Here is a 24,032-nt window from a genome sequence, read left to right on the forward strand (position 1 = left end):
GCTGGATTTGGCCCACAGACTGGATTTCTTGACTCCTGGTATACAAGATAACTCGGTGGCTCATGAAATGTCTTTGCAAACTATGAAAGCCTATCTATCTCTAACTCTGTCTCAGCTACATACACTCTGCTTCTGGTAGGAGCCCAATAACTGTGTTGAATGCAGATGCCATTTTAACTACCCTATGTATGGAAATAATTTCCAACTTTATAATGCCATTCTCGAAGTCTCTAGTTCTTATTTTGATTCTTCCTGGCCATAGGATATGATATTTCTTTTGGGCCCAAACCTTAAGTGAAATGTTAAAAATTTAAAAAGTGAATTTTCTTTTCTGGATAAGTTATCTCCTAACTTCTTCATTGATTTAAGTAGTACCACTGCCTTTTAGTGTACCCTACCCCTGCATTCCAATAAGAGAATAGCTTCTGTCTCTTTTTCATTAAGACCACTCCATCCTTTCTGTAATATGTGTCAGTGATGCAGTCTTTCCGTGTTCTCGTAGCCCAATTTACATGAATTAAGGTTATGGACTCATACAACAGCCAGGAAAATGCTTTTAAAAAATAACTATTTGAATGCCCTTTCTGGCTTCCTTACTTGCTCTGGAATCTGTAATTCCTTACCTGTTTTTTCCCATTATCTTTTCCTTATTAGAGTCTGGTCCTCATTTTATGCCTAACCTATGAAAATTGAGCATGTGCTGAATGCCTTTTAGGAGTAAAACCTTGTAAACAATGGTAGCAGTACCCCCATTCTCTAGCTTGTTCATTTCATCTGCTAAGTAATTTTTAGGCCGATGTTTTGTGTCATCTTGAGCCCTTCCACTACAGAGACAGTAGAATAAGTGATGTGATAATGGAGGAGGCATCAAGGAAGGCATCTCTGGGGAAGTGTGATTTTGCATGAAGCCTGAATAATGAATGTATAAAAGTCTAAGAACAGTCCAGACACTGGAAACAACCTGTGTGAAGGTCCCAAAGTGCAAACAGGGTCAGCAAGACCAACGTATAGGCAAAAAGGAAGAGTTACTAGAGCATAGTTAGGAGGAGAATGGGACCAACATGAGGTCAGAAGTAAACAAAACCAAGGTCATGAAGGGTCATGAAAGCTGTCGTGAAAACTTGGATTTGATCTACGGGCTTGGAGAAGTATGGGAGGATTTTAAGCAGGGGAGCAATGTGCTGATTCCCGTGCTGTGTTTACTTTGGCTGCTGTGTGGAAGGTGGGTTTTCAGAATGAAGGCAGAAACACAAGTTGGCAGGTTATTGCAATAATCAGATGAGAATTAGTGTGACATGAGCTGGTAGATGGTGATAAAGAAGGAAAGAAGTGGTTGGATTCAGGACCTAGTTTGGTAGAAGAGCCCATGAGACTTGCTGATGAGCTAGATGTAGGGTAAAGAAAGACAAGCGACTAAAGAAGTTTCCTATGCTTCTTGTCCTGAGCAACAGGGTATATAGGGGACACAGGGATGACAGGATAATAATACATCCATTTTTCACATGCTAAGTTTGAGATGCCTGTTGGATATCTATGTGGAGATATCAAGAAGGCAGCTGGATATAAATCTGGAGTTTAGGGAAAAGATCAGGGCTACAGATATGACTTTGGGATAAAGCAGTGTGTAGATAGCACTTAGAACCATGGAAGTTTATGGAATGACCGAGAGAGAGAATATTCAAGAGAGAGACTTAGGGACACTCAAAGCTTAGACATCAGCCAGCAAATGAGGCACTAGTAAAGAAGTTGAAAAAGTGTCTAGAGAGGAAAAAACCAGGAGCCAGGAGTCACTAAGAGTGACTAAGATCTGGGACTCAAGGCTTACATAGTTGCCTTCCCCTTTATTTTACAATAAAAATATCAGAAGATGTGAAAAACAATTAGGAAAAAATTATAATGACTTCAGGTTTTGGTCTTCTCAAATTCATTTCCTCATTGTACACTGCAGGAGTGAAACTTAACAATAGTTTATAATCTCCTTGAAAATGGTTTTGAGGTAGAAAGAACATAAAATAAGTCAATGTTCAAAAACTTTAGAAATGGCTCTTTGTATAAATGTGCTAATGATACTTAATTTAAGGTTACCATATCACCGCCAATGTCATCTATATTTATGATGAAATAATTATGTAATGACCCTACAAATTGTTTTCTTTCAAATTTAATAAAATATATCAAGTGAACAACAAAACAACATTCTGCGAATTACAGGTCCTTGGGTTTGTAATTTTCAACACAAGGACTTTTTTAAAACTTGTAATTACTGGGGTACTTAGGTAGCAGCTCTCTGATGTGAGGGCATACAAGTTCGAACAGTTAGATATTGTATACACATGCAATCGTGGTATTTAACTGGAAAGCAAGATCGTGGTAAAGTATCTTTCTCAGTGTTTGTTTAAAATAGGAAAACTAAAGCTTTGAGTACTTCCATTTTGTTTTTAAATTAAATAAACATGTTGCTAATCTTTTTCCCCATCACACATGCTTCACCTGAGTTTCCTCTCTCTCTCCTATGTATACTATCTGGGAAAACTAAATATGGTAGAGACTTCTTGTACTTGTTTACATTCTCTTCTCTCCTCTCTGACCACAGAGAAACATCTCATTTCTCAATCCCTTTGCAATTAGATGGGTCTTTGTGACCGATTTTAACCAATGGGATTTGATGGGAAACCACGTGTGTCACTTCGGGGCTGGGATACTTAAGAGCAGGGACATGTTCTACATGATTTCTTTTCTCCTTTGGCTGTGACCACAAAGACAGAACCACAGGGTGAAAGCAGCTTGGATCTCTAAGTTACTACAGGGGAAAATGTTGTCTTGAATGGTTGCCCAATTCAAATAGAACTCTGAGCAAAAAAATAAATGCTTATCACTTCAAATCACCAAAATTCTGGAGTAATTAGTTACCTTTGTAACTAATAACCCAGTACAGTTCTTGGCATTCTCTGTATTACAGTTTTTCAGTTTGCTTTTTCTTGGGATCAAGAAACTATATGACTTATAGTTAAAATCTGATCAGTAGATCTAGAAAAGAAGAGTCAAAGGATATTTCACCAGAATAAACAATGTGCATAAAAGAATTTGAAGAAGGACATTTATTTTTAATGAAGTATCTAATTTTGATACAAGACATAGACAAATATTCCAATAATGGTGATATAATAATCTGTTGTCAAACTTCTTTAAAGATTCATATATCATTAGATGACCAAGGGAACACATGATTTCTGTTTTTTCCATGTGCCTATTCTATGCAACAGATGTAGGCAACCTACAAAATTGTATTAGTGATGGCTGATAATCATTCTGTTAATGAGGCTTATCTTTGTATTCTCTAATAGCATATCACTGCCCACCCTCCCTACGAAACATAGCCTCATCCAGATTCCATCCATCATGGACTGATTTGTCTTCTTCACCCTCCAAAACCCATTGTTGAAGCCCTAACTCCCAGCGCAATTGTGTTTGGAGATAGGACCTTTAAGGAAATGATTAAGGCTAAAGTAGGTCGTAAGGATGGGGTCCTCTTCCAATAAGACTTGTTCTTTTGAAAAGAGGAAGAGAGACACCACGAGCACGGGTGCATGGAGAAAAGGCCTTATGAGAACACAGTGAGTAGATGGTCATCCACAATCAGGGAGAGAGGCCTCTAGAGAAATTAACCTGCTGACAGCTTGATCTTGCAGCATTCAGAATTATGAGAAATAAATTTCTGTTGTTTATGCCACCCAATCTGTGGTCTTCTGTTATGGAAGCCTTGGCAAACTAATGCACCATCCTTCACAAGGTTCCCCAGAACCATCACCTCCTTCATGTGGTCTTACTGCTCTGACTTATCATCATTGATATCTTCCTCTGAATTTCTGCAGTGAATATAATTTGATACCTAGTAAAACTTTTAAATAAAATGCTTCAGCTTTTATATTCAATAATCTTATCTCACCAACCTAAGCTGTAAACCCTTTAAAGTGAGAGTTGTATGCTTTATGTTCTATCTTTTTCTTCTTCAGAATTGCAAATATTGTAGCAATTCAGTAAAGGTTTGCTTATTGGTTAATTGAAAGGATGTTAATCATTCAATATTTGCTTCTGGATTTTTAAACAATTTATTTATTTATATATTTATGGAGACTGAGTTTCACTCTTTTCGTCAAGGCTGGAGTGTAGTGGCACGATCTCAGCTCACTGCAACCTCTGCCTCCCGGGTTCAAGTGATTCTCCTGCCTCAGCCTCCCAAATAGCTGGGATTACAGGTGTGTTCCACCACACTCAGCTCTACTAATTTTTATATTATTAGTAGAGACGGGGTTTCACCATGTTGGCCAGGCTATTCTTGAACTCCTGACCTCAGGTAATCCACCTGCCTTGGCCTCCCAAAGTGCTGGAATTACAGTCATGAGCTACTGTGCCTGGCCTGATTTCCTTTCCTTTTTTTTTTTTTTTTTTTTTTTTTTTTTTTTTGAGACAGAGTCTCCCTCTGTCGCTCAGGCTGGAGTGCGGTGGCGTGATCTCGGCTCTGCCTCCTGGGTTAAACCTATAGCACCTGCTATTTCCAGGCAGTCTGCCATGGAAGTACTAATAGGCCCAACCCTGCTTAGCTTCTGAGAGCAGGTGAGATCAGGCACGTTCAGGGTAGTATGGCTTTAATACCATAATAAGACCTTTCTTTTTTTTATTCTAAAATCTGAATCAGCCCAGAATCCCAAGAAGAAAGTTTTTGAGAGTCAGCTGAGATAATTTTTATATTTTTATATGATTTTTCAGTTATAATATTAAATTTTTCTAAAATATATGACTACTACACAATAAATTGCTTCCTATTATTTTTATAACCTAACTGTACTTATCTGGTCTTGCTCAATGTTTAAAAGGGATAGTAAAAAGGAACGAAGGCAATTTGTTTGAATGTACTTCATATTTATCAGATGAGTTCTCAATCCAGTGCAGTTTGCAAGGTGACACATGGTCAGTTAATGTTTTAATTAGGGAAGTAAAACTTCTGTTTTAATTTTAAAAACACTTCAATTTTGCAACTAACTAAAGGACTTGGGATGAATCGATATACGTTTTCCCTCACAAAGAGGAAAAAGAGTGGGCTCACCCACATTTAATGATGAGCTATACTCAAAATGATACTGAGCCACTCGAAGCTCTTTCATACATGCATTCGTTAAAATAAGTAAATTATCCTATGTGTATTCCTTTAATTCTGTGTTTATGTCTTCATGTATCTCCTTCTGCCTTTCTCTTCTCCCTTCTCTGATTCTATCCCTGCCCCTTTGGTCCTGCCATCCTGTGTCTGTTCCTGAAAACAGAAGATGTTTTCTCCTGGATTTCTAGGCAAAATACTCCTGAAAGTTCTTAGTGTCCTGCACTTTGTTCTGAAATTATGTTATTAAGAGCTTACTGAACAAATCTCAACATTGATCAAATGGAAAAAGGAAGCACCACCACGTTACAGCTCCAAGCAAAACCACTTTATGAGTGTGTGGCTGGGGTACACGTTAATGGCACCAGTGCCCAGGTGGCCAAATTTATGTCCACCCTCTTGATCTGATAATACAGAGCAGGAGGATGAATTGGTAATGAACCAGGCTGAAAACAGATGGTGACTCCATGTGTGTATGCTGCTGAAAACCTACAAAGGGAAAACATTAAATATGTGTCTTTAAATTTAAATTAGTGCATTTCAAAAACAGACAGTTGAGCTTTTGAAAATAGGCTGGCTGAATGTGTTTCATCTTATAGTTTTGAACTCTGATGTGTTTTGTGGGATAGTAACAGACAAAATGGATGGTATGTTAGCTACCCTTTCTTTACCTCCTCAATATCAGTGGTGTTCCACTGTAATTAGGTGCTTGTGTGTAGTTCTTTGTCATTAAAATTGCTACACCCTAATTAGGAAATTTAGAAAATTCAAAAGACCACCATCTAAAAATTGGCACCAATTATTAAATATATTTTCTCTGATTATATGATTTTTTTGGCTCCACAATACTGATTGAGTTTAGTGCTGAAATGGTTTGTTTTAAAACATGTTCTTGATGTTAGAACAAACAATATTTTATCAAAGTGAACTGAAATATATAACATTTTACTGGCTATATATATATATATGCTTGTGCTGTACTGGAGATATTTGGGTCTGAATCTATCCAGAAATTATTTCTTTGATTTATATTCAGTAACAAATAAAACTGGTACTCAAATGCCAATCTAAACACATCTCAGAATAATTTGGGGGAAAAGCTACCACAAACTCACCCTGTGATTCTGTGAGGGCCTTAGATGATTTAATATGAAACTACATAAAAATGAGTATAGCTGAACGCTGGGTAAAGTTTACAGCAAGTCCACAATTTGGTCTGGACTCCCCAGACAATGGAGCTACAGGGCACTGGGGCCCAGATAAAAGAAGGGTAGGAGTGATTCACTCTCTACCTCACATCCCACATCTGCCCTGCATAAATCCCCAGGCTGTTATTACCTGAGCAATTTCTTCTGTGTTCTTCCAGGTAAAACTCAAATTGTCCAAGATCAAGGCAGACTTAATTTACATCTTGGACATGTTTGAGTTTACCCAGAATGGCAGGATTTCTTAGCTGTGTCCATTCTATACTACTGTGTGGACCTTTTAAATATAATCTCACCATTTCTTTTTGGTTGGTATTGATGCTGCTGCTGCTGCTGCTGATGATGATTTGGGGAGAGATTATTATTATAACTTTTATTCCCCTTTTGTACAAAGATACTGAAATCTTTAATAAATGTCCTCATCCAGGAAATAAACTGAGTGGTGAATACTGTTGTAACCTAGGGAAAAAGGGGAAAGTGAGTTGCTAAAGGGGCCTTTTCATAGGGTCCTGGCTCTATTCTCTTTCCCTCCAAATGCTCTAGTCCCTGCTTCTCTCCTTTTCTTTCACTTTTTGCTTGCACATAGGCAGTTTCAACTTGAGAAATACAATTTAGGGAAAGTAAGGCTCCATGATTTTTATTGGAAATGATATGTTATTCACAGCAGAACAAACTAAAAAGAACAATAAAACTCCTTGCCCCTTGTCACTGTGGTAAATGTGTGAAATAACCAAAATTAAAGTTTTAAAGTGTTTGAAAGTCCCAGCAGCTAAAGGTGCAGTTGCATCAAGTCTACAACAGGCTGGGAGCATTGGCAAATTCATGATGGTGGTACTTCTGCTCTGCGGTTCAAAAAACTGTTGGTTGCTCCTTTTACTAGACTGAAGAATTCATATATAGATTATATGATAAATTCTCTGAAGACAGGGCTCTTTGGTTTAAATCAGTTTTCCCAGATCACTTAATATAGTATTTTGCATATAATAAGTACTATTTCTATAGTGATTTACAGTGTCTAATGGATGTTTTTTGGTAACTTGGCCTCTATACAAATTGTGAGGTATAACAAGCAAGCAGTGTTATTACATTTTACACAACAGGCAATTGAGGTTGAGTGAGTGAGTTTATTCTAGTTCTACAGTTTTCTTTATACAAGGCTATATATAAATTAGTGTTTGCTCAACAATAACTGAACCTGAAATGGGTGGCCAAACGGTCTGTGAAAAGGCCTCACAATGTGTTTCCTCTGGGACTAAATTACTATCATAACTAAATGGAAGGCATGTTTCTATTGTCTCATTCAATGTTTTGACACCAAAATGTGGTTCTGCTTAATTTAAATAATTTCATCAAAAACATTTATAAAACATATTCTACTTTGAATGTCAAGCAATATGACCCTAATTAAGATAAATAAGACATGACTTTGTACATTCCTTATTCATTTTCAAAACACTTACAGTGTCTTACTGTATACCAGGTCTTACCATGCATTTGGAGGAGAGATTCCAAAAAAAATACATAGTCCATGCCCTCAAGCAGCATCAAAGTAACTGAAACAGAGCTGCAAAGGCATACTTGGGCACTTGGAACACAAAATGCTAAAATAGAGCTATGAACAAAATATTCTGCTACCATTTCTATTGTCAGTTTTTATCAATTCAGTAGTCACAGTCTTACAAATGTACTTTTGCAGGATTTGCCATTCTCACGCCCTCCTTCTAGGGAAGATTTGTTGTTTTACTACACTCCAAGGTGGTGCAATGTGGTTTGCAGAGCTGCATCGATATTGTTTGCCCACAATATGGATTCCCAAGCTATATTTTTTGAAAGACTGCTGTAGTATAGGAAGCATATAACATGTTCAACATCATTGCTTTTGAAGATTCATGTATCATTACAACTCTTCTTGGAAATTTCAAATACAATTCAAGAGGTTTTACAGATCAAATGCAATCTTTGATATACATGCATGCAATTTGAGGTTAATATCTTTAATAAAGGTGAAAGTGTTCTTAAAATTATCAAAAACTAGTATTTTGACATTTTATGATTTTAAAATACAGAAATGCTAAAAAATGTATCTATACTGTCTTCTTCCAAAAGGCCATTACTTTTAACATTTTCATGTGTTTATTTTTACTTTTTAATGCATTAAAAATAGAGATCATACTGATTTAGATACAATTTATAATTATTTAGAAAACATATTGTATCAGACATTTACCAATATTATTAACGTGTAGATAGTATTTTAAAATAAAGGATAGTATTTTAAAATAAATCATTCATTTCTTACATACTTAAACTGATTCCAATGTTTTTCTGTTAAGTGTCCATGTAGCTTAATCAATCCATGCACCAAACCGGACCTGGAATATAATTCCTTCCCTTAAATAACTCATCTCCAGTATAGAAGATAAACATGTAAACGGGACCAACTATATAATTTGTGGAGCTCAGTACAAAGTAAAAATGCATAGCGAGCCCCTTCTTCAAAAATTAGGAAATTCAAGACAGCCACAGCATGCAATAAAATCAAGACTGGAGCCCTGTGAAGCATAGGCCTTGTGCAAATGCAAGGGTCACCAATCCAGGAAGCCAGTCCTGAACGTAAGCCTAATGTAAGTCAGTACAAGACGGTAAATGCCTCAATGGAAGTTGTGTATTAAATTATAATAGGAACACAATGGAACTGGTACTTCCATCTTGACAGTTCTAGCAGCTCTGCCAATTTGCATGATCAAGATAAACCTGACTCCTTTTAGCAAAAAAATGCAGACAATGACTTTAAAAAATAGACTTAATTGCAAAAAAAAAAAAAAAAAGAAATAGACTTATTTGGGCCTGCTATACCCTCTAGCCAGGTAATAGGTAGCAAGTATTGTTTCAGAGACTGAATCCAACATTTGGAGGAGAGAAGAGAGTCATTTTCATATATGAAGAATAGTGAGGCAGACATAGGGGATGAACACCAAATGTTTGTAATTTTGTTCCCTAATTTATGGGAGCCAAGGAAACTCACATTGTACTTCTTTTCCCCTAACCCACACAAGACAATATAATTCTAAGAAAGCAAATGAAAAATATTCCAGCACAGGACATCAATCGTTTTTAACAATAAGAGTGAACAGACCAACAGACCTTTTGGCTTTTCTTATTTGGATTAACTTCAATGTCTAAAAGTTGCTAAGTAACACTTTTAATAATAAGAGATTTCAAGGCCAGGAAATTAATGGTCCATGACCCTATTTAAGAGAAATATTAGTGCATCGTAAGGCGAGATGGCTGAATACAGTAATGGGAACTTTGGGTAATACACTTAACCACTTTCATGTGCTACTTTTTCATTGCCGCTCACAGTCAATTTGGCAGACACGATTTTTTTTATTAGACCATTTACTAAGATCATTTCATCATTATCTCAAGTTAGTTAATAATTACACTGGAAAATAATGATATAGAGAGCATAACCATTGTATAGTTGTGACTATTTTGAAACACAGTTGTTTCTAGATCTGATAAATATAAATGTTTAGAACACACTAAATACAATTTAACTTTTTCAATATGCATCTCATGGGCTCATTTCAGCAAAACCAAAGCAAATCAAACACACAAACACACACACACACACACACACACACACAAGCATACACACACACATATACAACCCTCTCACTAACCTTTCCCTGTGCTGGAAGTACTTATCCACTCTTCCTTGAACTTGAGCAACTCAGTGCTCCCTATGAAACTTAAGCCACAGTCTCAACCACCATACAAACAGGACATAACCTGGTGAGAGAACAATCTCCAAAGGTCTCCTGAAGACTAACTTTGGCGAAAATTGTGTCAAGTCTGAGCAAAAGGAAACTTCAAAGGAATAAACAGCTTCTGTGGATTAGTGGCCATAGGAGTTTTAAGGTTGAATAAAACACTTGACTGGAATAAAATAAAAACTGACTTGGACTAATTTTGCTGAAAGTACAAAGGGTTTCAGGGGGAGCATACCACCTTTTAAAACAAATGCTTAATTCCTTTATAAAAGACATTGAGTTTTTCATCTGAGAAACTTCTTCAAGGGGCAGGAGCAATTTACCTTCAAGCACTGGGAGTTAGGCCATTTGAAGTTACATGAAATTACTCATGGCCTCTGAGAGTGGAGACCTTGGAAAAGCTGGGGATATTTTAGGAAGCTCTGGAAGAAAATACTGGAGACACTTCTTTTGGCTAACAACGAAAAGCTAGGATTCCAGACCTAGCTTTTTTTCTTTGTTTCTTGAGGAAATGAAAAGTGCTTGCTCAAAAATTACCTAAATCTTTAGCTTTACTGTTTCTGTGATAAACACAGAGGGTTGCTATTTAAAAGCGACTTTTTCTCCCTACCAAGATCTAGAGGAGAATGGCTGAGGATGATGGCATAGGGGACTCTGGTTATAAGTAAGTTATTCCCACGATGAACCTCAGGCTTCTCATCTGTGAAATGGTTTAATAACCTGTTGGGAGTGTTGAGAAATGCAATGAGTTAATGTGTAAAGTAATTTCTACATAGCAAACATTTAATAAATATAAATAAAGGAATAAATACTTTTACAATACAGTATATTGTATATTATAATGTCAGAGAACCTTAAAGCAATGTCCAGCATTATGCGTGACTGATCAGGCTTCATAGGACATTTTTAGTGGGCAGGTCCTGACTCCCTCATCTCTGTAAAGCTTACGCTCAGGACCCCATATGATGACAGACAGGTTCACCTCATAAGACTGTGGCTCCTGAGACAGCTGTATGGAAGAACAGCCCTAGCCTGACCCATTCTGTGACTGAAACCATCCATTCTCAATTTTCTCTGCAACCTCCCAGCATCAACTATCTTTTTTTGTCTGCTCAAGGGTAATAAAAGCTTCTTGATTGGTTCTGATCTCTCTCTTCAAAAACTTCCACAAGACCCTAAATTTTACTCTTCCTATTATACTCTTCCTCAATGCACAGCCATAATTAAGGAAAAACTACTCCATGAATTGCTCTCAGTTTTCAGATTTGAAGAAAAGTTAATGACAAACAGGAAAACAAGGTGTTTGGGAATGAGGGCAGTAAGAAAAATTTTATTTAAGATTTCAGAAAAGCTCAAGTATATCCTATCAAAACTTTAATACATTTAAAATTGGAGAAGATAAAAACGCGAGTTACTCTGATGTGAAAATGCTTTGAGGAAATGAGCAAAAATTATTCATAGAAGAGGAAACCCAAGTGACCACTAAACATGTGAAAAGATGCTCAACTCCACTGGTAATAAGGAAAACATAAATTCAAACCATATTGAAGTACTATTTCACACCCTTTCATTTGAAAGCATTTTTATATATGATTATGCCAGGAATTAGTGAGAAAAGAATCAATGTGGAAGATAGGAATTTATATGCTGCTGGTGGAAATTTACATTGCTATAAAGTTTTGGGGGAGCTATTTGGTGACATCTATAAAATGGAAATTTTGCCTATTTGATGATACAATAATTCCATTTCCAAGGATACTCCTGAGAGCCTCTCACACATGTACATGTGGCAGTCTGTATAGGAATGTTTACAGTGGTGTTATTAAAGCGTCATTGTTAAAAGTCTAACAGCCACAGCAGAAATAAGTCATGGGATGCTCACATGATGGAAGAACATGAACAGAGGAGTGACCAAACTAGCTTTATAGTTATCAACAAGGAAGAATCTTATATACTTGTAGGAAAATCTGGTTTCCAGAATACCTAGAGTATGACATCATTTATACAAAGTTTAAAAACAAAAACCAACATTGTATACATATGTAGTATGTGTGTGTGTGTGTGTGTGTGTGTGTGTGTATACATAAATTAGAAAGAAATGCATGGGATTGATAGAAGCCAAAATCAAGATGGAATTTACTTCTTTGGGAAACAGATATGGCTAGGTGGGAGATAAAAGCATCAGGTACACAGCATATGTCAACTGTTGTTGATAATGTTTCATTTCTGAAGCTGGGTTTATTGTTTTATTATTTACACTTTTTTTGTTTCTGAAATATTTCATAATTTTTTCTAAGACTTTGAAGTATAAGATACAAGAGGGGTTTGGCCAAGTCTAATTGGTTCTGAAGAACTAGACCCAGGATTCCAAAAAGAAGAAAAAAAGCTCCAGTTCCCAGAAACAATTATTGAGGACACCCCATAATAAAGGTCCTGACAAGCTTTCCTCCTTCTGCTTTACATTGTAAGTTATCACCTCTTGCAATTTCCTTTCTTATTCATTTTCATGGTTGTCCATGATCAGTGGACAATAAGCTATTCAGGTATTCAAAGTCTATGTGTGATTCATTGTCCTAACCTCATGCTGTGGTCAGTGTTCATCACATAGTGGGTGCTGAATACACTCTGGGTGAGTGAATGAACAGATAACAACATAGATGGGGCAATATGATAATATAGAGATGACCTCATTATTCATTGCTATGACTGTATTGATTTCAACATGTAAAAATCAGCACAGACAAGAAAAGGTAAATCAAAAATAGAATACTTGGGCTCAGCTGCAAAATGAAAGGGAGTTACATATTTGATTACAGGAGTTAAGGTAATTCCCTTCAAAGTGATAATTACGGGAGATGATTCTAATTAGAAACTAGTTTTCTAATTGGTGTTTGGCTTTCAGAAATCTCACAGGCCTTTAATTTACGTATATTTTGCTTAACTCTTCATAGCTCACCCCAACCACCAACAAACCCCTCAAATTCTTTGAGATCGAGGAGGTGAGTCACATAAAGTCCAAGAATTACCAGCTACTATTCAGATCATTATTTGTTATCCAAAATCGTAAAAAGATAAAATTATTAAAACATATAAAATAAAAACATTAACATTATAAAAAGGGTTTTCTGCTAAAATATCACCTGCCAGGTCTTCCCTGACCATCTGATCTAAAATAGCAACCCTTCCCCCAATATTCCTGTCTATCTCGTTTTTCTGCTTTACTCTTCCTGACAATCACATAGAATCAATTTATCTCTGTGGTAAGCACGTCTTCCCCTCTCTTCATAAAATTTAATCTATGGACAGTTGTTGACTCCCTCATCTCTATAAGGGATGGGAACTTCACCTGCATTGTTCACAGATATATTCCTAGGACCTGTAATAGTGCCTAGATGATAATAAGTCTCAAATAAATATATGTTGAATAAATGAATGAATAATTAATTCCATATTACATTCATGGCAATAATCCTTAGCCAGATTTTTAATTTGAAATATGCAAGACTTCCTCTAAGACTGTATTAATTCACATGATCAGTGTATTCAAACATAGCGAACAGGAGGGATTTCTTCTCTTCCCTCCTTCCTTTCTCTTGCTTACTTTTTTTACAGCTATATTGAGATATAGTTGACATACAAAGAACTGCATATATTTAAAATGTATTTTGATAAAGTTTAACATACGTAAACACCCATAAAATCATCACTACAATCAAAATATTGAACATATCCATCACCTCCAAAAATTTCCTTGTAGCCCCTTGTAAACTTTCCTAGTACCCCATCTGTCCTTAGGCAAACACTCATCTGCTTTCTGACAATACAGATTAGTTTCCATTTCTAGAATTTTATATAAATGGAAACATATGGTATATACTCTTTATATCTGTCTTCTTTCACTCAACATAATTAAGACTTATCAATAGACAATAAATACTGGCAAACCAAATCCAGCAGCACATCAAAAATCTTATCCACCACAATCAAGTTGGCTTCATCCCTGGGATGTAAGGCTGGTTCAACATACGTGAATCAATAAACGTAATCCATCATATAAACAGAACCAGTGACAAAAATCACATGATTTATGATTACAATAGATGTGGAAAAGGCCTTTGATAAAATTCAACACCCCTTTATCTTAAAAACTCTCAATAAACTAGGTATTGATGTAACATGTCTCAAAATAATAAGAGCTGTTTATGACAAACCTATAGTCAATATAATATTGAATGGACAAAGCTGGAAGCATTCCTTCTGAAAACCGGTATAAGACAAGGAAGCCCTCCTCCCACCACTCCTATTCAACATAGTATTGGAAGTTCTGGCTTAGACAATCAGGCAATAGAAAGAAAGGGTGTTCAAATAGGAAGAGAGGAAGTCAATTTGTCTCTGTTTGCAGATGACAAATAGAAAATCTAAATGATTTTATATTTAGAAAACCCCATCATCTCAGCCCCAAAACTTCTTGAACTGATAACCAACTTCAGCAAAGTCTCAGGATACAAAATCAATGTACAAAAATTATAAGCATTCCTTTACACCAACAATAGACAAGCAGAGAGCCAAATCATGAATGAACTCCCATTCATAATCACTACAATGAGAATGAAATACCTAGGAATACAACTAACAAGGAATGTGAAACTCTTTCAAGGAGAACTACAAACCACTGCTCAGGGAAATAAGAGAGGAAACAAATAAATGGAAAAACATTCCATCCTCACAGATAGGAAGAATTAATATCGTGAAAATGGCTATACTGCCCAAAGTAATTTATTGATTCAATGCTATTCTCATCAAACTACCATTGACATTCTTCACAGAATTAGAAAAATCTATTTTAAATTTCATATGGAATCAAAGAAGACCCTGTATAGCCAAGACAATCCTAAGCAAAAAGAACAAAGCTGGAGGCATCATGCTACCTGACTTCAAACTATACTTCAAGGCTGCAGTAAGGAAAACAGCATGGTACTGGTACCAAGACAGACATATAGAACAATGGAGCAGAACAGAGACCTCAGAAATAACATCACACATCTACAACCATCTGATCTTTGACAAACCTGACAAAAACAAACAATGGGGGAAAGATCTCCTATTCCGTAAATGGTCCTGGGAAAACTGGCTAGCCATATGCAGAAACTGAAACTGGATCTCTTCCTTGCACTGTATACAAAAATTAACTCAAGATGGATTAAAGACTTAAATGTAAAACCCAAAACCATGAAACCCCTAGAAGAAAACCTAGGCAACATCATTCAGGACACAGGGATGGGCAAATATTTCATGACAAAAACGCTAAAAGCAATTGCAACAAAAGCCAAAATTGACAAATGGGATCTAATTAAACTAAATAAAATTTGCAAAGCAAAAGAAACTATCAGAGTGAACAGGAAACCTACAGAATGGGAAATATTTTTTGCAATTTACCCATCTGACAAAGGTCTAATATCCAGAATCTATAAGAAACTTAAACATATTTGCAAAAAAAGACAACCCCATCAAAAAGTGGGCAAAGAATGTGAACAGACATTTCTCAAAAGAAAACATTTACATGGCCAATAAACATGTGAAAAGAAGCTCAACATCACTGATAATCAGAGAAATGCAAATCAAAACCATAATGAGATAACATCTCACACCAGTCAGAATGGCAATTATTAAAAGTCAGGAAACAATAGATGCTGGTGAGGCTGTGGAGTAATACAAATGCTTTTACACTGTTGGTGGGAATGTAAATTAGTTTAACCATTGTGGAAGACAGTATGGCGATTCCTCAAGGATCTAGAACCAAAAATACTATTTGACCCAGAAATCCCATTACTGGGTATATACCCAAAGTAACAAAAATCATTGTATCATAAAGACACACGTACATGTATGTTTATTGCAGCACTATTTACAGTAGCAAAGACATGGAACCAACCCAAATGCCCATCAATGGTAGACTGGATAAATAAAATGTGGTACATATACACCATGGAATACTATGCAGCCACAAAAAGGAATGAGATCATGTCCTTTGCAGGGACATGGATGAACCTGGAAGCCATAATCCTCAGCAAACTAACACAGGAACAGAAAAACAAACACCACATGTTCTCACTCATAAGTGGGAGTTGAACAACGAGAACACATGGACACTAGGGGAACAACATACACCAGAGCCTATTGGGTGGTGGTGAGTGGAGGGAACTTAGAGGACAGGTCAACAGATGCAGCAAACCATCATGGCACATATACACCTATGTGATAAACCTGCACGTTCTGCACATGTATCCGTTTTTCTTTTTAGAAGAAAAAAAAAACCCAATTTTTAAATAATACTTATCTATGTTGTCATATGTATAATTAGTTCATTACTTTTTATTGCTGTATAGTATTCCACATTTGAATATACCACAATTTGTTTATCTATTCACCAGTTTAGGGGCATTTGGGTCATTTCTGGTTTTGGATTTCTTAAAAAAGCTGCTATGAACATGTGTGTATAAGTCTTTGAGAGGACATATGCTTTCCTTTCTCTTGGGGAGATTCCTAGGAGTGGAAGGATTAAGTTGCATGGTAGATGTATGTTAAGGATTTTTACAGACTGACAAGCTATTTTCCAAAGTGATGGTACCATTTTACATCCATGCCAGAAATATGAGTTCCAGTTTATTCACATCCTCACTAACATGTGATATAGTCAGTCCTTTTAATTGTAGACATTCTAATATATATGTAGGATATATGATCATGTTTTAATTTGTATGCTGTTAGCATATTTTCATCTCTTATTTGCTATTATGTCACCTTTGGTGAAGTATCTGTTCAAATATTTTGCCTATTTAAAAAACTGGATTGTTTGTTTTCTATTAGTTGTAAGAGTTCTTTATGTAGTCTGGACACAATTGCTTAATAAGATATGTCATTTGCCACTCTACTCTCCCCATCTGTGGCTTGTCTTTTCATTCTTGTAGCAATGCCTTCACAGCAAAAGATTAGGATTTCTTTATCGAACAAATTTACTCAATGCAACATTCTGTGTCATGGGGGCTTGTTGTACAGATTATTTCATCAACCAGACACTAACCCTAGTACCCAATAGTTATTTTTCTGATCCTCTGCCTCCTCCCACCCTCCACCCTCAAGTAGACTCCAGGGTCTGTTGTTTATCTTTTTGTATCCATGTGTTCTTATCATTAAGCTCCCACTTATAAGTGAGATCGTATAGTATTTGGTTTTCTGTTCCTGTGTTAGTTGCTAAGGATGATGGCCTCTAGCTCCACCCATGTTCCCACAAGGGAGATGATCTCATTCCTTTTTATGGCTGTATTGTATTCCACGGTATATGTGCCACTTTTTCTTTATTCAGTCTACCACTGATGAACATTTAGGTTGATTCCATGTCTTTGCTATTGTGAATAGCACTGCAATAAACATACATGTTCATGTGTCTTTATGACAAAACAACGTATATTCCTCTGAGTATATACCCACTAATGGGATTGCTGGGTCAAATGGTACTTCTGTTTTTAGTTCTTTGAGAAATTGTCACATTGTTTTTCACAATGGTTGAATTTATTTACACTCTCACCAAGAGTGTATAAGCATTTCTTTTCCCCTGAAACCTTGCCAACATCTGTTATTATCCGACTTTTTACTAATAGCCATTCTGACTGGTGTGAGATGGTATCTTACTAAGGTTTTGACTTGCATTTCTCTAATGATCAGTTATATTGAGCTTTTTTTCATTTGCTTGTTGGCTGCATTGTATGTCTTTTCTTGAAAAGCATCTGTTCATGTTCTTTGCCCACTTTTTAATGGGGTTGTTTTTTTTCTTACAAATTTGTTTAAGTTCCTTATAGAGGCTGGATGTTTGACGCTTGTCAGGTACATAGTTTGCAAATACTTTCTGCGATTCTGTAAGTTCTCTGTTAACTGTTGATAGTTTCTTTTGCTCTTCAGAAGCTCTTAAGTTTAATTAGATCCCATTTGTCAATTTTTGCTTTTGTTTCCATTGCTTTTGGAGTCTTTGTATGAAATCCTTGCCAGCCCCTACATCCAGAATGATATTGCCTAGATTGTTTTCCAGGGTTTTTATAGTTTGGGGTTTTACATTTAAGTCTTTTATCTATCTTGAGTTGATTTTTGTATATGGTGTAAGGAAGAGGTCCAGTTTCAGTCTTCTACATATGGTTAGCTGGTTATCCCATTTTTGAATAGGGACTCCTTTCCCCACTGCTTATTTTTGACAGCTTTGTCAAAGGTCAGATGATTGCAGGGGTGTGGCCTTATTTCTGGGCTCTCTATAAGAGATCATTAGAAATATCAAGGCAACTGATTTGATGATTGACCAATTCTAAATGCTTGAGAGACATTGTGCATCAATGGAGGCTACAAGATTTTATGCCAAAATCACGGAGAGAATAAAATAGTGCTACTGATACTTAGTTTTAAGTTAAGGACAAGTTTGAATAAATAATTTTGGGAAGGCAGCAGGACATCCAAATGGAAATGACCAATAGGTATGCTAAGTATGACTGGCTTGCAGTCATACTTAGGAGTCATTTGCTTATGAGTCATCATCATCAAAAAGGTGAGTCTGTGAGTAGATACATTTTTAAAAATACATGGAAGAAATGCTGAGCAGAAAATAAACACTGGGAAAAGGACGTAGGATTGTCATTCCGTAGAAGCACTGAGTTTAAGGTAACTAAATTATTTTAATCTCTTCTGCAATTGGAAAAAAGTAAAACTTTATATCTGCCGTGGTCGTTAAGTATTTGGTTAAAAAATGAAGTATTTGTATGTTTTTAAGGTAGCCTAATTCACTGTCTGATAATTCAAACAATTGGGAAAAGCCTTTCTTGTACTGAGCCTGATATGAACAAACTATTATCTTTGACCTTGATTTCAGCTGCTGGCACAGAGTAGGCACTCAGGCAATGTTAGCTAGATGACCAGATGGTTCTTCCTGTGTTCTCAGCCAATTCAGTTAGTCTACTCTCTTCCATGTGTGAGCCAGATGGCTGAACTGTTACATAAATTTTTAGCTGTATAAACAAAAGTAACTTAAATCATTGTAATTATCTAATGTGTATGCCCCCTGTCTTTTTATTTTATAAGGTAAATATTCTAGATTTACAAAGCAAATTCTCCAATGATATGATATGCAGACAGAGATATTTTGAAGAGGACAAAGAAAGAAATACATCACATGGCTCAGTTCTCAGTAAGAGTAGGTGAAGTTATTTGTTCGGTTTGAAATTATTGAGGAAAGTGAAGGTTTGGTATAGTGTCTATGGAGGAAGGTACTTAAGCCAGCAAAAGATGTATAAAAAGATTGTGGAATATCAGCTAAACTGTACATATCATGGATTTTCAGGGGGCCAGTTAAGCAGACATTGTAGAGAGTATGTAGGATGTGAAACTGAACTGTTGAACCATGAAAGCTTTCCCTTCTCAGGTTTCTTCATACCAAAATCCCATCTATTGTTCTTTTATCCTGTCAGTTCATTAATAGGTTATGCTAGCCATGAATGGATCACTATACTGTGTAAAGCCAGGAACTGCATCCCTGGTAAGGAATGATTTATATATTCCTGGGTTTATGTTTCTATAAAGCAGAAGATATTTGATCACCAGAATCTTCCATCCTCATGTAGGAATGGCCACAAACAATCTATCTTCTTGGATAGTTTCTGCTACTTTGAAGTATTTCCTGTCTTGGGAAAGGAGATGGACAAAAAACTCATGGCTTACATTTACAGTTTCTCTTCTGGCTAATACTGATATAGCACAGTGATTAAGAGCATGGGCTTGGGAGTCAAAGACATCCGTGTTTAAATTCTGGTTTTGCTGCTTGCTAGTTTCTGTGAACAATACTAAATTACTTAACATGTCTGATTACTCAATTTTCATCTAAAGTGAGAGTGTAATATTTAATTTGTCAGGTTGTTATAAGAATTAAATGAAATAATGCATCTAAAGTACTCAGGCTCATTGGCTAGAACAATGAATAAAAACCAAAACAATTATTACTGGGTTTCTGGCCTGCCAGAATTCCTGACCTTCTTATTACATGGGAGATTTATTTTCTCTCGTTGTTGCTCTAAGGGATGCTCCTGATCTTGAGATTTAGAAATTATATAAACAATTATTGTTCAGAATAGCAAGACACTTTAGGTATTGTAGATAACTATCATTTGAGGAGTCTTAAGTTTGTTCTTGGCTAGCCTGGCATGTGGCAGAGGTTTAAGAGAGAGAAATCGGGGAATAAAACAGAAATGGGTATATACAAACATTAATGAGAAACTGAGTTTACCCAAGGTTGCAGACAAAAGCAGCTGCAAAATTGCAGACTTCCTCGCTTTCACAACTACCTGCCCTTGCAAGTTCTGAGACTCTCTCTAAATTTCTACAGACAAGAGACCAGAGCAGAAAAACGTGTGTTTGGAGGAATGTACAGGTATGAAACTCTCTGAAAGAGGCCAGATGGAGCTGACATTCACACACACAGTGCTGAGACATTCCTCAAGCTTTGGGGAGAAGTATGAATGAAGAATGGGTAAAGAAATGGTAGAACATTTCTTCCCAATTCATCTGAGGGGATAGGAATTCTTGTTTTATTGGCCCATGCAGAAATGCAGATAATTTGAAGGGATGTCTTCTCCCACACTCATATGATCAAATGAGGCTGACTCAGAAGGAGGAAGAGACCCCTTTCATTTTCTGATTCTGTTCCTTGATCCTATCTGGAAAAGACATGGCCATGTCTGTTCATTTAAGTATTAACTGTGGTTGCTTTCAGATTGCAACAGCAGCCATTGTGACAGAGAACATATGGCCCACAAAGCCACAAAACATTCCACTATCTGTCCTTTTATAAAAAACAATTGCAGATCCTTGATCTGGATCAATCACCCAGGCAGCAGTGGGATATCCTTTTCTTTCTGTTTGTCAAGTAGCATAAGAGGCCCCATATGGCAAGGGATCGGTCTCAGCTCCCAATTCAATGCAACGGTTGCTATGTCCCATTGTGAAAGCAATTCTTAGGGTGCTAAATTCTCCAACCAGCAACACGCAGAATTTTGGAAACAGGAATGAATTTTTGCAAGTAGGTAATAAGGTATAATAATGGAAGATGTCACCTCTATATCAACCCCTTGGTTTCCAGACCCATGTGTTCTCTGGGAGAAGTAGCATCTCATATCAGTCCCTCTCAGAGTTTATGCTGTGCCCCAACCTTGTAAGGTCTTAACCATCAGCTGGCACCATAATTAATTCTTTGATGAATCTCGTTTTATGTGGGCAATGACCTACATGGTTAGAATAGTGAGCTCCATGAGGACCAGCCCACTGGCCCACTTCTTTTGGTGAAAGATGGGTGTCTTGCTCAAGGTATGTCATGCAGAAAACTCTAACAGAAGAAGTTAGGCATGTTATTTTCAGCAGAAGTCTTGGGTGGTGAGGTAAGGCAAACCCAAATGCCTAAGTATGTATTTCATAAAGACAAATCATGGTTTCTTTTATGAAGGTAGGACTGCAACATAATCAGCATTCTACCAGACAGCTGGCTGGCACTCCAGGGATTCAGTGCTGGTTTCTACAGAATATTGACTACCCAGAAGAAGGAACAATCTGACCAGCCTTGGTGAGAGCAATCTATGTTGCATAAAACACATTTCTGCTTTTGTGACCACATTGTTCATTAATCTACTGATCAAGCATTAGGGAGACTGGGAAAAAGAATGACTTGGCGGAGCCGCCCTCAGAGTCGTGAGGCCGGACGCAGCGCGGCGCCGCCCCACTCGGCCCAGCCGCCATGAAGGCCGTGTTGCAGAGCGTCACCCGGGCCAGCGTCACAGTTGGAGGAGAGCAGATTAGTGCTATTGGAAGGGGCATATGTGTGTTGCTGAGTATTTCCCTGGAGGATACGCAGAAGAAACTGGAGCACATGGTCCGAAAGATTCTAAACCTGCGTGTGTTTGACGATGACAGCGGGAAGCACTGGTCTAAGAGTGTGATGGACAAACAGTACGAGATTCTGTGTGTCAGCCAGTTTACCCTCCAGTGTGTCCTGAAGGGAAACAAGCCTGATTTCTACCTAGCAATGCCCACGGAGCAGGCAGAGGGCTTTTACAACAGCTTCCTGGAGCAGCTGCCTAAAACATACAGGCCGGGACTTATCAAAGATGGCACGTTTGGGGCCTACATGCAGGTGTACATTCAGAATGATGGGCCTGTGACCACAGAGCTGGAATCGCCAGCTCCCGGCACTGCTACCTCTGATCCAAAGCAGCTGTCAAAGCCTGAAAAACAGCAGCAGAGAAAAGAAAAGACCAGAGCTAAGGGACCTTCTGAATCAACCAAGGAAAGAAACACTCCCCGAAAAGAAGACCGCAGTGCCAGCAGCGGGGCCGAGGGTGACGTGTCCTCTGAATGGGAACTGCAGCTCAGGAGGCAGAATTCAGTGTGTTATCATTGGGCAGAACTGGATCCTGAAAAATTCAAGATGCTAAGCACCTACACTACTTTAAGAATTTGGAACTGAAACATGAAGAGGAAGACAGAAATAAGAAGTTGGGAACCTGAATAACTCTGCAAAAAACACCAAAGGGCCGTTTTGTCATTTTCTGTTGTTGCTGTGTGGAATGAGGCAGTGGGCACTGCCGGTGGGCTGGGGGTGAGTGCGCATGTGGTAGAAGGCATGCGCTTGTGCCTCCTCACAGAAAGGCTTTGTTGGTTTCTACCACATCTTGGCTTGCTTTTGGAACAGGCTGGCCTAGCATCATTTGTCATCAAGTCCACTGTGGTGTATTCTGCGTTTCCAGGGCGGGGGTTCTCCAACACACTCACACTGTCCATGTTCTTCTTATTGCTGATTCATAATCCAGGGCCCTTGTTGAAGTGTCAAGAGAGCAATCATCAGTGATAATGTATTGTGTGAGACCTTTGCATCTTGTAAATTTTCTTTTTCTAAAAATAAATAATAATAAAATCCTAAATCTCAACAAACCACAAAAAAAATAAAATAAAAAGAATGACTTAATATACATGGGATGAATCATCCTGTTCCTGTTATTGAGAGACTGTTCTACAGAGGGAAGCTTCAGTGAACATTCACACATATTATTCTTTCATCCTGGGCCTATTCTGAAGGGGCTATCCACATGAACCTTCCCCAAATCTCTTTCTCACTAATGTGCAAAAATCCTTCCTTCTGAGTCTCTGTATGTCCAAACTGTGCCTAAGGATCACTACCAATCTATACCTTAGGTCATCTGTCCTCCAAGGCAAACTGGACAACCAATGTACCTACAGTCCTCATTTTTCATAGTGCTGAGATATATGGATTTCAATGATCATGTTTAATTAAATAATATCACTACCTTAACAACACAGTTCAAATTTTAGTAACCACAGTATGTTAACTGTGAAAGGTTAAATGAAGCACAAACTTCACTGCCATTTTTTAGTCCACATATCACTTTGTAAACAACGAATGCAGATCCTGGGAACAGACGGTGGATAGGAGACAGGGCTAATGTGCAGCGAGTTCCCACTTGGGTGGACAGACCAGTGTGTAGAGAGTCACAATGCGATCCTTTGCTCCAAGAACCAGCACAGGAACACACCGGGAAAACCAGAAGAATTCACAGATCCTTTGAAAGAAGCTGCATGCCACTGCAAATTCCATGAGACAAGTGAAAAATGGAGAGCTCCCAAAGTGTGAGCGGTGGGAGAAGCTGCCTCCAAACACACATTCCCACTGGGAAATCTGAAAATCCAGATCACAGCAGAAGGTTTTAACCTTACCTGGAGCTGAAATGGATGAAATATAGAAGTAAAAGCAGTAGCACTTATAGGCACTCCCATTCTCCAGCTGGAGCCCAGGGAAGCCATTCC

At 37.4% G+C, this 24,032-nt stretch overlaps 1 pseudogene; it reads left to right on the forward strand.

The window, feature by feature from the left end:
- Window positions 1-21,933: 21,933 nt before the first annotated feature.
- LOC105475989 (D-aminoacyl-tRNA deacylase 1 pseudogene) lies at window positions 21,934-23,084 on the forward strand (annotated as a pseudogene).
- Window positions 23,085-24,032: the final 948 nt, after the last annotated feature.

Source organism: Macaca nemestrina, chromosome 8 (assembly GCF_043159975.1).
Source record: "Macaca nemestrina isolate mMacNem1 chromosome 8, mMacNem.hap1, whole genome shotgun sequence".
NCBI lineage: Eukaryota > Metazoa > Chordata > Mammalia > Primates > Cercopithecidae > Macaca > Macaca nemestrina.